Genomic DNA, 13,372 nt, shown 5'->3' on the forward strand with positions numbered 1-13,372 from the left:
TCATGACTTTTCCGACAACCCAATAGTTGGCATGTACAAGTAGGGGGTGCCCAATTAATTATGATGAATTTTTTTTCCAGAAATATTTTTCTTCTTGCTTATTGTCATAGTTTGACAAGTGAAATCAAAATGTCTAATTAGCATTTGTAACCAACTGCATAATGCCAACCAAAGAGAAGCAGATTAATGTTGATTTGTAAAAACAAATTAGGCTGCACAATACAACATATAAACAGCAGCCTTTTATTTCTTGTGCTATGAGGGGTTGTTTTAATTTGTCTGTAAAAGCATTGTCAAATAAAAGGCCTTTTAGTTTACTTGCATGGATGCCACTAATAGACGAGGTAAAGCTATGAAAAACAGTCAGCCAGTATACAGACATTTAGAGAGATGGGGGCCTGTTAAAACTTTAACTCATGACTTTTAATTAGCATATCTGTTATTGCTGGTCATGTATGTCTATTATAGAAACTTGAGCCCGATGAAATTTAACTGAATAATCATTCTTAGGATATGCAAACATGTAAAGCAGACTGCCCATGCCATTGTTAAAGCTTTATTATTTATTATTTAATAATTTCACTGATGTTCTAGTGCATTCTAGAATAAAGCAATGTAAGATTGAGTATATGACATGATTAAGGGAGAAAAAAATCGAGATCTTTGAAAGATTCTGCTCAAAAATTTATCTGACCATGTATTTAAGAAGTAGAAGTAATGCCTAGAATTATCAATTATAAAGGATTTGAAGAAAATATTTTTCTTTTAATAGAAGCATCCTAATTTGTTTAGCTTGGCCTTTTCATATTAAAATGGTGTATTTTAATTTGCAATTCTTAGTAATAGTTTGTCTTTTCAAATATGATTTCCCCTTCAGGAACAGACTAAGACGTCTACATTGTTTCATTAAGCAAACCTAAGTTTACCTTCAGTTTTCTTTGTCCTGAATTCATAGACTTTCATAAGTGAAACTCTTACTTTGTTGGAATCAAATATCGTTTCATAAATTGTCCCTATGGAAATAGCACTGTAATTGTCGTGGTTCAAACTGAAATTCATTTTTTCTTCTTTCCTGTCACAGTTACGTTGCTGTCAGTTCTTTGATCACAATATGCCCCACCCCCGCTTCCTCCGCCCCCAATAAACACAGACACACACAATCTACTTCCTTTGTAAGTAAGAAATAAGAAAACTCAATTTCTCCACTTTATTCCTGCTTTACTTAACAAAATGGAAGAGATGCTTAGAGTTTCATCTCTGGAATTTATCTCTGGGCAAATTTTAAGAATACTCTTGATGACATTTGTAGTGGTGCAGTGGTATTCTAATTTATCTCTAGAGTAAGGCAATNAGATTGATTAGGAATGTGGGGAGTTTTCCTCTTTCGGATCATCCTTCAAGGCAGGAACTGGAATAAAGTGTTTGGTCCAGGATACTTGGACCAAATAATACTTGGAACAATACTTGGTCCAGGGGGAAAAAAAATAAATAAATAAAACGACAAAGCTTCTAGAAGACAACATAAGAGATGATCTTTATAACCTTAAGAAAGACAAAGCTTTGTATTCAGGTCATAAAAACACAATTTTATAAGAGCAAATACTGATAATTGGACTTCATCAATATTAAAATGTTCTACTTATCAAAATGTAGCATTAAAAATAAATAGGCACATCATAGATTGTAAGAAAAGATTTTCAATACGTATTTCTATAGCAGATCATATCTAGAATATATTTTTAAAACCCTGTACAAGTCAATAATAAAAAAATAAATCCAATTTTAAAAATAAATAGGCAAAAAACTTGAATAAATATTTTATAAAAGAAGCTAGACAAATAGTCATTAAGCTCATGAAAATATGCTCTGCATCCTTAGTCATTAGAAAAATACTAATTAAAAACACAATCCACACTCACTAGAAGAGGTAAAATAAAAAAGCACTGGCAATATCAAATCTGTCAAGAATGTGGAAAAATTGTAACACTTATAAATTGCAAATGAAAATAAAAATATACACCAACTTTGGTAATCTTTTGGCAATGTCTTATGAAGATAATCATGTGTCTACCCCAGCAGTTCTCAAAATGTGATCTGAGGACTTGAAGTACATATTGTATGATGCCGTTATATGAAGCCCAGTATCAGGCAAAACTAATCTATGTCTGTAGAAATCAGAGTGGTTGCCTCTGAATTAAAGATTTGATTTCCAAAGGAAAAGAGGGGACTTTCTGACATTTACCTTAGATAAAATAAAAAAAAAAAGGTCTAATGCAAAAGCTATATTTTATGGGCTTTTTGTCAATTTTGTTTGTGGTGCGTCTTTATAAGGTAGATAACTGAGAACTGATGCTCTATTTAACATAGGATGCTTTTAAGGAACGTGCTTAATAAATGAAAATGTCATTAATTCAGGCTAATAGGACTGAAAGGAGGCATGTACTTAACCTCATGGAATTTACATTATTCTGGGGGAAAAAATAGTAATCATTAAAGAACTACAATTGGGGGAAGGGTTATGAAGGAAAAAACCCGTGTCCTGGGAGAGTGCAGAACCTCAACCAGAGAATGGACATTACAAAAGCTGTCATTTTATCCTTCTTAACTCAAATGAGTTTCTGATCCCTAGGTAGCCGTGATAGCCTGTCTCTCATTTTTGAGCTGTTGTTTACATTCAAAAGCATTTACTGCATATTTTGTTTTATGTTACTTATTTTTTGTGTTCTTCCAAAGAGCTATGTCATTCGAAGTTCACCAAAGAGAGCTGTCAGTCTTTGTGTCTGGCATTTGTGCTAATTCTTTGGTAGCACCTTCCCCTAATGTCTTACTGTCACTTTCACACCTAGCCTGCCCTCCGTTTCTGCAGGACGACACAGCTTCTTCACATCCAGGTAAAGCTGCTGCTTTCACCTCTTTTACAAATTCTTTTTTCTGTCTACCTTGCCATTTATTTCTTCTCTCTGAAAGCACACCTTCTAAGACATCCAAGTGAAAACCGAGTGACTAATAGCGAGGTTGGCACAATCGCACCTTCAGAGTTACTGACGTGCTGTTTTTTTTCTTTTCTGGAATCCTCGGCCATCATGAGTGAGCACACCACACTTAAACTCACAGAAATCTGAAAAATGAAATAAGCATAGATTCCGTCCAGTGATATTAACTGGCATTTATTGTGTGCTCACTGGACCTGTACAAGGTAGTACTCTCCTTAAAAACTTATGTAAATGTTCTCATTTAATCCCCACAACAATGCAGTCAACTATATCTTTACTGTCATCTTTATTTTCTGAAGGAGGAAAGTGAGATTTATAGGCTGGAAGTAACTTTCCCTGGGCTTCATTACTAATGAGCAGCAGAATAAGATTTGATCCTGAATCTCCGCGTTTGTTTGGATGAAGGCTCTGAAGACATAAACATTGTAGCCCACTACCTCCTTATCTAAGTTAACTGCCTCTTTTACAAATCCATTAGTTCAATCAAAAGGTTTAAAAGTAAAGTCCCCTGACCAAGATCAGTGTATAATTGAAATTAGAACCCAAATCTGGATTTCAGTTCTGCTCTTTTTATGTGTGACTAAGGTCTTGGAAATTTGGAGTAGGTCTTATGCTCCATGTATTTTCTTGTGAGTCATTTTCTCAAGTTTTGCAAAAATGCCACCAAAAAAAGACAACTGAATATATAGGATTTGGCTTTCTAATTCATCTAATCTCATGCTTTAATCAAGGATAGTCCTATTTGTTTATGCAGAATCTTGGTAAAAACAAAAATTGGCTCAAATCAGAATCCCTGTTTTGCCTCCAATATTTTATCTGTATAGGGTTGGAAAAGCCAGTCAGATCTTATGTCTTCAGTTTTTCCTTCCTGAAAAAAACAATAAGCAAAAACTACTTCATAGGATTATTATGAGAATTAAATAGGACAATGTAAGCTATGAAGGTATTAGTTATATTTAAATGATCTTTCCCTTCTAAACATCTTTCTATTTAACAAATATTTAGGGGATATTTCATAAGATTCTGGAGCCATTCTCTTATATATTTAGTCTTCCATCAGAATTTTTTTTGTAGCCTAAATTTCAGGCTTTTTCCTCAGTTAAAAAGCCATTTGTTTGAACTTCACTGAGATTGGAGATCAGCAGGTTACCTTTCTGGGACTATTACTCAATAAATAGGAAATGCCCTGTATTGTTGGACATCCTCTGATGCTGTCTGTTAAATTCTGAGTTATATATATTGTCCTCAGAGTTTCTGTAAGGAAGAGAGCTGAGAATACTCTGGTAAAAGCTCGTAAATGGGTACCACTTCAGGGACAAAGTACACTTGTGTAGCTCAAACTATTAAGAGCATGGGCTGTTTGAAAAATAAACTTACATGCAATTTTTTTTTATGGTGAAAGGATAGAAAGAGTGATTTAACAGAAGTTTGGGTCATGGAGCATTTTATGGTCTCAACCCCCAATGACTTTGATATTGAACAAAGCAAAAGGAGCTGAAGAAATGATTCTTGTTAGACAGTAGGAAACTGCTTTTTGCTGTTTAGTTTCTAGCTTCTAAAGAGCCTGGTGCATTGAAGCAAGAAGTTGCAAAATAACCTTTGCATTTCATTGGCCTCTTTGCCAGTATAGATATGAGATGCATATCTTTGGGATGTAGTTGTTATGGTCAGTACCTATTGCAAAGGGAAGGGATTCGTTAAATAAAGATCTGTGCTTTCTTGTGAATTTTTCTAAACTCATGACTTATTCAAGCACATGGCTGTTTCGTATGTAGAGTCTGAGTGAAAGTAAAGACTTACAAAGGTCCAAGGAAGAGTTCATGTTCTGCTTCTAATATTTTATCTGTCTAGGGTTGAGCAAGAGCAATGAAGTCGAGACCAATGAAGTGATTTCTAGCTTTTTCCTTTGTTTGATAACTTTGCGAATCAAATATTGACATAAACTAGATAGTTAGATACCTTTGCCATTTTAAAACACGATGCTTTGTTTCAAACATGTAACTTACTGGAATTTTGATACCAGCCGCAATTTATTCAGCATTAGCTATGTGTCACTCACTCTTTTAATTGTTTTATTTGTAGATTACATGATTTTGGTCTAAGTAATAGGCGTTGGAAGGGATATTACTATCTCAGTTTTACAGATGAAGAATCTTAAGCAGTGTGCCTGAGGTTATTAGCTAGTGTTTTAGGAGAATTGGAATTCAAATCAAGATCATATTTACTTGTTTGTTTTTCCTATTTTGTGTTTGTCATGCTCAGTACAGTGCCAAGCACTAGATGATACTCAGTTAAGATAGATTTGCCTTTAAGACTTAATTTTAATATTGTATGAGACTTGCTTCTGATATTCTACATTCTTCCTTTCATGCCACATATANTTTCTCATTCAGTATCAATAATTTACCTGGTTCGTAGATAGAGTTGTTTAGCATCATGTAGAATTAGGCTGTCCCAGAAGTCCTTTATTTGCTGGTAGCCAATCAGCTTCAAGGCTGTCACTGACATGTGAGATCTAAAACAGGTGCTCAGCCATGCCGCTGACTTATTGTGGTTCTGGAAATCTGTGGGAAAATATAAGAACTTGGTCTAAAATTGGGGTTCAGTTATGTTCAGGATCTAAAAAGGATGTGATTTGCAAAATATTGGTGCTCTGAAAGATGACTGTTAATGAATTCAGGTAGAATTTGAAAGAATTGGCAGCAAACTCTGGGCATTCAATATCCATGAGCTAGAGTATGAGATTGTGCGTTACAATCCCTAAACTACAATCCCACCAGCTCCTTTCTGGAATTTATATTCTCTGGCTAGGTGAGGTTACTGAAATCACACACACACACACACACACACACACACACACACACACATAATCACAAATTCACACAGTGGGAAACCCCTCTAAAAGAGCTAATTAGAAAGAGCTGAAGGAAGAAAAACATCAGATCTTTGTTTTTTTTGAGAGAAGGTCACCAGCAGCTTGAGTAGCAGTATATCCATCTCACAGCAAAAGTGGATACTAGAGTCAAGGGGTGGTGAGCAAAGCAGACAGCAGTGTAGAGGGACATTGAGCTACAAAGAGTAGCTCTGGCTATATTTGAAAACCCCCACCCAAATCTCTTGTGAAAAGAGGGGACAATTGTGAAGAGAGATCTTGAGAGAATAGTGAAATCACTTCTAATTAAGTCCAGGACAATTGAATTTGTATTTCCACCAGTGTGAGTCATTTGCATTAGCACGTGAGGCTAAGAAGATGTATGGTATGACATAATATCTAAATATTTTATTTCTAGAAAAAAAAGCAAACAAAAGAGAAAGTATAGATAAGCCAAGAGAAGAATCTACAACTGAAAATATCCATTGTTAACACATTAGTGTATAATCTTTATTACCAAATACCCTTTATTAGTGATCGTACTCCATTGGTAAATATCCAAAATGGGATTATGCTTTATATGTGATTTCATTATTTGGTTTTTACAATAATATAAAATGGACCTCTCTTCATGTTGCTAAATATTACTTTTATAGCATTGCTTTAATACCTGCATTGCATTCTATTGAATGCATAGCCTACTCTTTGTTGAATCAATCCCTTATTATTAAACATAATACCTTTTCTCTATTATTTGATTATTTTATGAACAATTCTATGCCACATATCTTTATTACCAAACCTTTGAATACACATTTGATTATTTGAGGTAAATTCCTAGAAATGGACTTACCATTTCAAAATGCTAACATTTTGTTTAAAGCTGTTGATAAGTGAATGCCCAGTTTGTCTTCCAAAATGATTGTTTCAATTTACAATTTATGAGAGTTCTAGCTGCTTAAAATTTAGCAAAGTATCTTCTTGTTCTTCATTTCTTTTTTCCTGTGTCAATGTTTTGCCTGTTTTGTTGCCTAGTCTCGTTTTCCCCCATATGCTTTGTGCTTTACAACTGATGGGTCCTTAATAATATTTGCAGAATAGTGATANTTATTGTATTGAAGATAGAGTAGATGGGAGCCAGAGAGAAGGCTGATGACCTAAAACTTAGGCTGAGCAGTTTGGATTTGAGTGGAAAGTCATTGGGTAAGATCTTGGAAGAAATAAACTTTTAGTTTTATAATTGTATTCAATGAGTACCAGGGCATCTAACACCTGTTAGGCATTGACAAATCAAGTGCTGAATCAATCTTTCAGTCATCCATGTTATAGGATTTTCCAGTTGTTTTGAAAAATGGAGAAACAAAAGTCTAAAATTGCTGAAACTTTCAACCTGGAAGAACTAGGCAAATGATAAATAGTTAACTGGGATACAGAACACAGGTGAAGGCCAATGATTGTCAGGGGAGAGGTTAGGAAAGCTTGTTGGCATAGGAGTTCAACATTGTAAACCTCTATGCAAAGCCAGCAAACTACAAACTTTATAATACAGACACATTTGTGATGGGCTGAGTGAAGCACTAGGAGTTTGGAGACCTGATCAAGATTCCTAGAGACTTCCTTTTAATTCTTATCCCACTCCCTGTATATGGTAACGTCTTAGTCCTGCCTGTAAGTTCTGTGTCTTTACTCCTTAAATAATTTGTTCATAAAAACCTGAGAAGAGTAAGTTTCAGATGAGGGGAGAAAGAGGGCGGGGTCAAACGTGAAGTGTCCTAGAAAACAGCCCTCTGAGACAATTACATTGGGTTGCCGGAAGAGTCATGACGTATTTTGTCTGTGTTTTTCAAAGGTCATTTATTTCTATAAAGAACAAAGATTAATCAATGGTATATGCCCATTTTGTTCGGTAACCTTTCACCATCTTTCAGTGAGCTTCATAATTCCTCGTATGTAGAAGGGCCTGTCTTTATTTGCAAAAAATTAAACAAGGTGCTGATTTACAGCCTCATCTGAATTGAACATTATACCACGCAAGGAGTTTTGAAGACAGCGAAACAAGTGGAAGTCTGATAGTGCAAGGTCAGGCGAGTATGGTGGGTGTGGCAACACATCCCATCCAAGCTCCAATCATTTTATACGGGTGATCAGACTTGTGTGCGGTCTCATGTTGTAGCGATGGAACACAACTCCTTTACAATTAACAAGCTCTGGATGTTTCTGGATGATGGATTCATTCAAACTGTCCAACTGCCAACAGTACACATTCAAATTGATTGTTTGGTACCTTGGTAGAAACTTGAAAAACATGACACCTTTAAAATCACACCATACTNGTAAATCATTAAGAGCTATTTGTGATTATTATTGTAATGTTTCAAAGGGAATTTGTAGATTGTGGATTGGTAAAGAGATAGAATTAGATAAAGTCTATAGTTCCTTTGAAACCAAGAAACTATTGTTTGGCCCTTGAATAAATGTATCATATAGTAGTTCTAGAAACTAAAGTTTCCCAGGAATCTATCACATTGGACAACCGTTCTCAAAGCAGTCACCAGAGTTGTGTAGCACTGGATGGATTACATTCAACAAAACAGGATTCCCTTGGTCTTTTGTTACAGTGGTGGCCAGAATACCGTCATTGCCCAAGATTCTCCAGCGTAATCCTAGATGCTGTGAACATGCCTCTTTCCCCTGTTACTCTGCAAATGCATTCTTTACATTTGTGGCAAGAGGGGTTTTGCAGGTGTAATTAAGGATACTACTCAGTTGACTTAAAGTAGGGAAACTATCAGGGTAGGCCTACCTAATTATAGGAGAAGTCTTTTTAAAGCACGGAGTTCTCTTGGACTAATTTCAGGAGAGGGAGGCGGTTTCACAATGTGAGGATGATTTCACATGAGGAAACCAGTTATTTGTTGTGATGTGAAGGGGCCTGAGAGAACACACACAGCCTCTAGGAGATGAGTGTTGCTTAGCCTCAGGAAAAGAGGACCTCCTTCCTACACGTAGAACTGAATTCTGCCGACAACCTGAATGGGTTTGGAAGTGATTTTTTACCCCCTAGAGTCTCTGATTTAGACAGCCGCCATTTTGAATGTGAGCTTCTGAGCAGGGAACCCAAGTTTGGCCATGCTGGACTTCTGACCTAGGGAAAATGTGAGGTAATAAGTCAGAGTTGTTTTAAGCCCCTAAGCTTGTCTTGATTTGTTATGCAGTTGATAGAAATTAATAGTTATGGAAAAGGGATATGGAGGTTGAACTGGTTCTGAAAAGAGTCATTTTTTATACAACAGAAGTTAACTGAACCACTTGTTTTGGCAAATGAGAGTGTAGATCTAATGAAAAGGACTAGTATAATAAAATACACTATAGATGTCTAATTAGGCAAAATGGAAATCACCATTCTAATGAAAGCATTCAAAATGAGTGATTCAGCATCTGAGAAGACCTTGACCATTGGACTATGAGCTGCTGAACCATTTTACACAACACTTGTTTCCTCCTTGAAGCCTTACTTTTTCTGTCTTTCATTTGTGGATTACCATCCCCTAAATGATAATTAAAGTTCATTGTTAATCTAAAGTTTGAGGAAGCTTTCATATGAAACACTTCTATTTCAAGCAAAACCACTATTTAAAGCTACAGAGATGTAAATAAATATAGATCCATATTCATATACAGAAATTTATTGATTTCAGAATATTAACCAAAAATAACTGTGTAAATTGAATTTTGTTTGTATTATCAATTGATGCTCATAGTAAATGTGATTAATAGATTTGATACTACAGTCAAATTTACAAACTTTTTTTTTACATACTTATAAATCTTGGAAAATTAACGTTCTAAATCAAAATATAGTTGGCAATGATAATGTGTAGAGTGTATTTGAATTCATTTGGTTTGTGTTAAAATATGGTCTATGCCTGTAAAACATGAATATCTCATTCTGGGAAAACCAGTTTCTTTCAGCTGAGATGACCACTTAACATCAAACTACATGAATGTCTAATTTGACAGATATGGAAATTTGCACTTACAAGTATGAATTGATTCNGTGGCTACGGGGGAGGCCGGCAGGACCGAGGGGGCGGTGGCGGCGGTTACACCCGCAGCCGTGGTGGCTATGAACCCAGAGGCCGTGGAGGTGGCCGTGGAGGCCGAGGTGGCATGGGTGGAAGTGACCGTGGTGGCTTCAATACATGTGGTGGCCCTCGGGACCAAGGATCACGCCATGACCCTGAGCGGGACAATTCCGACAACCCCACCATTTTTGTGCAAGGCCTGGGCGAGAATGTCACCATCGAGTCGGTGGCCGACTGCTTCAGGCAGATCGGCCTTATTAAGACGAACAAGAAGACGGGACGGCCCGTGACTAATCTGTACACAGACAGGGAGACGCGCAAGCTGGAGGGAGCAGCAACGGTGTCCTTTGTTGACCCGCCTTTGGCTAAAGCGGCTGTTGATTGGTTTGATGGTAAAGAATTCTCTGGGAATCCTGTTAAGGTTTCATTTGCTACTCAGCGAGCAGATTTCAACTGGGGTGGCGGCAACGGGCGTGGAGGCCGAGGGCGTGGAGGACCCGTGGGCCGTGGAGGCTACGGCGGAGGTGGTGGCGGTGGCGGTGGCCAGGGTGGTTCCCCGGTGGTGGCGGCGGTGGCGGGGGACAGCAGCGAGCCGGCGACTGGAAGTGCCCCAACCCTACACGTGAGAACATGAACTTCTCTTGGAGGAATGAATGCAACCAATGTAAGGCCCCTAAACCAGACGGCCCCGGAGGGGGTCCAGGAGGCTCTCACATGGGGGGCAGCTATGGAGATGATCGTCGTGGTAGCAGAGGCGGCTATGATCGGGGAGGCTACCGAGGCCGAGGCAGGGACTGCGGGGGCTTCCGAGGGGGCCGGGGAGGTGGGGACAGAGGTGGCTTTGGCCCTGGCAAGATGGACTCCAGGGGTGACCACAGACAGGACCGCAGGGAGAGGCCCTATTAGCCACCTCTGGCGGTTCTGGAACAGCTTTTCTTCTAGACCCAGTGTTACCCCCATTGTTTTGTAACCTTCCAACTCCTGATCACCCACGGGGGTTTTTTGTGTGGACTATGTAATTGTAACCATCTCTGGATCCCATTAAAAACAATCGTTTTAGTTACATTTTCTTCCTCTTCCCCCTCTTCAGAAGATTGATTAGGAATGTGGGGAGTTTTCCTCTTTCGGATCATCCTTCAAGGCAGGAACTGGAATAAAGTGTTTGGTCCAGGATACTTGGACCAAANCATGGGAGAAATATTATGGCAATAGAAAAGAAGTGGGAAAAAAATACCATGTCCTCTATGTAAGACTTGACACTACAAGTTAACACATGTAATCTTATTTTAATTTCCACTGACCATTTGAAGTAGATAATATTCTTCCTCATTTTGAAGATGAGAACACAGTGGCCTAGGAAGGTTAACTGACTTGTCCCAAGTCCAATAGCCATTTGCAGCAAGGAAACTGAACTCAGGTTCACCTGATCTCGACTAATTTTCAGCAGATCTGGGAGTTTGATACAGAAACCTATGTTCTCTCCCCTGTGCTAAGCTGTCTATCAGTGGGCCATGAACAGGCTTCTGAGATCAAGATGTCTGTGCACAAAAAAGGGAGCTGTTGGCCCCTTTGCAGAATCCCTGTTCTGAAGTTAATCAGTTTGAGTGTCTGGGAGTACTGGCTTCCCACAAGGTCACACAGTGGGAGTCAGTGATTTCTGACTCTGCATACCCAGCACAGTTCCTTGCCAGTTCTCTTGGAACAAACCTTGTGGTTTCATTTCATTCTGACAATGACAAATTCTGGAATCTGATTTCAAGTGAATGAATGGAGAAAAGAAAAAAGAAAAAAAAAGAATGGTGGCAAATTGTGATATACAGTGGCTGCTGCCTTTCAAGGATAAAGTAACTGCTTTCTTTTATGAATAACAATAGCTTTTCTTATTACGCCAAATGGTAGAGATACAGTGATGGAGATTTAGTCAAACTATAATTATGATGAGAAGGCAAGGGAGTAGAAAACAATAGCTCTAAATATAAGGAGTCCTCCAAAATAAAGCAGTATTTAAACCCGTACATTTCTTAACCCAATGGAAATGAAGTTCCAAGAAATAAGACTTGGCAATCCTTAAAATCAACTCTTTTTGATTCTCATAGATAGTATATCAAAATAGAAATAATAGAAAGAAAAATTGCACAAATTATTCTAACATACTACTTTTTAATGAAATATTTGATTCAATTACTATTGCATTGGATAATAAAAAGGAATGCCCCGGCTCTCACACTTGGAAAGTCCGAAGGTAGTGTGGGCTTCATGGCTAATTGATTCAATCAATAAAACCCCAGAATTCCTTTCTGCCTATTTTCTGTGCCATCCAGAGATCCTTCATTGTCCAGTGAGTGTCTGTCCTCATGGATGTAGAATCTGTTAGCCACACTATAAGATACAGATTTCTGCCTTCAGTTGTAGTGAAGGGCACAATATTATCAACATTCCAAGAAAGTCTAGAGTGTCCTACGTCACTTATACACTCTTGAGGTGATTACTATTGCCAGGGACACTCCCCTGGAGCTGGGCATGAGGTCCATTGCCCCTGATCCTGGGTTCTGTAATGTGAAGGGGTTCCATAGTGAAATCCCAGGATATTTTGTAAAGGAAAAGAAAAAAAATGTTTTCTGGATAGGAATGAAAATATATATAGATCATAATATATTAAAATGAATGTTATATCTTAATGATATAGTTTACAATGAAGGCCCAGCTCTATAAAATACCAGTTAATTGAGTTCTTACTGGGTGTAGAGACACAATGTGTAAATGTATGTGGGGACATTTTTTTCCAAATCTCACAATAACTCTCTAAGGGTAGGTCTGCTTCTCCCTGTCAGTTGTCTCAGCTTAACAAATTAACTTGAAACTTGGTGGTTTAAACCAACAATAAATATTCATTATCTCTCATAGTTCCTGTGGGTAAGGAATTAAGGGCATCTTAGATGAGTAGTTCTGGCTGGGATTTTCTCACGAAGTTGCAGTTAAAAAGTTGACTAGGGTGTGTTCATCTGAAGTCTTGACGAGGGTTGGAGGGTCCACTTCTATGGGGGCTTACCCATATGGCTGGCAAGTTTGTGGTGTTGGTAGGTAGGATACCTCATTTCCTCCACACAAGAGTTATCCCATAGGGCTGCTTAAGTGTCCTCATGATATGGAGGCTGGCTTCCCTCAAGGAAAGCAATTTAAGCTAGCAACATGGAACCTTCAGTGACTTTTATGACCTAACTTTTTTAATTACCCACAATCACTTTAGCAATGTTCTATTGGTTACATTGGTGAACTATTTAATATGGGAGAGAACTAGTCAAGGCCATGAATACCAGGCGATGAGGATTATTGGGGACCATCTTGGAGATTGGCAACTCTAATATTTCATATTAGAGATGAAAATAACAGGCTCAGGTTGTCCAGTGCACGATGCTTTCACC

General features: G+C 37.9%; 1 pseudogene; it reads left to right on the plus strand.

The window, feature by feature from the left end:
* LOC109374644 (RNA-binding protein FUS pseudogene) overlaps positions 1-11,015 on the plus strand; it is a 19,476-nt pseudogene extending 8,461 nt beyond the window's left edge.
* Positions 11,016-13,372: the final 2,357 nt, after the last annotated feature.

This window comes from Hipposideros armiger, unplaced genomic scaffold, assembly GCF_001890085.2.
Source record: "Hipposideros armiger isolate ML-2016 unplaced genomic scaffold, ASM189008v1 scaffold_851, whole genome shotgun sequence".
Classification (NCBI taxonomy): Eukaryota; Metazoa; Chordata; class Mammalia; order Chiroptera; family Hipposideridae; genus Hipposideros; species Hipposideros armiger.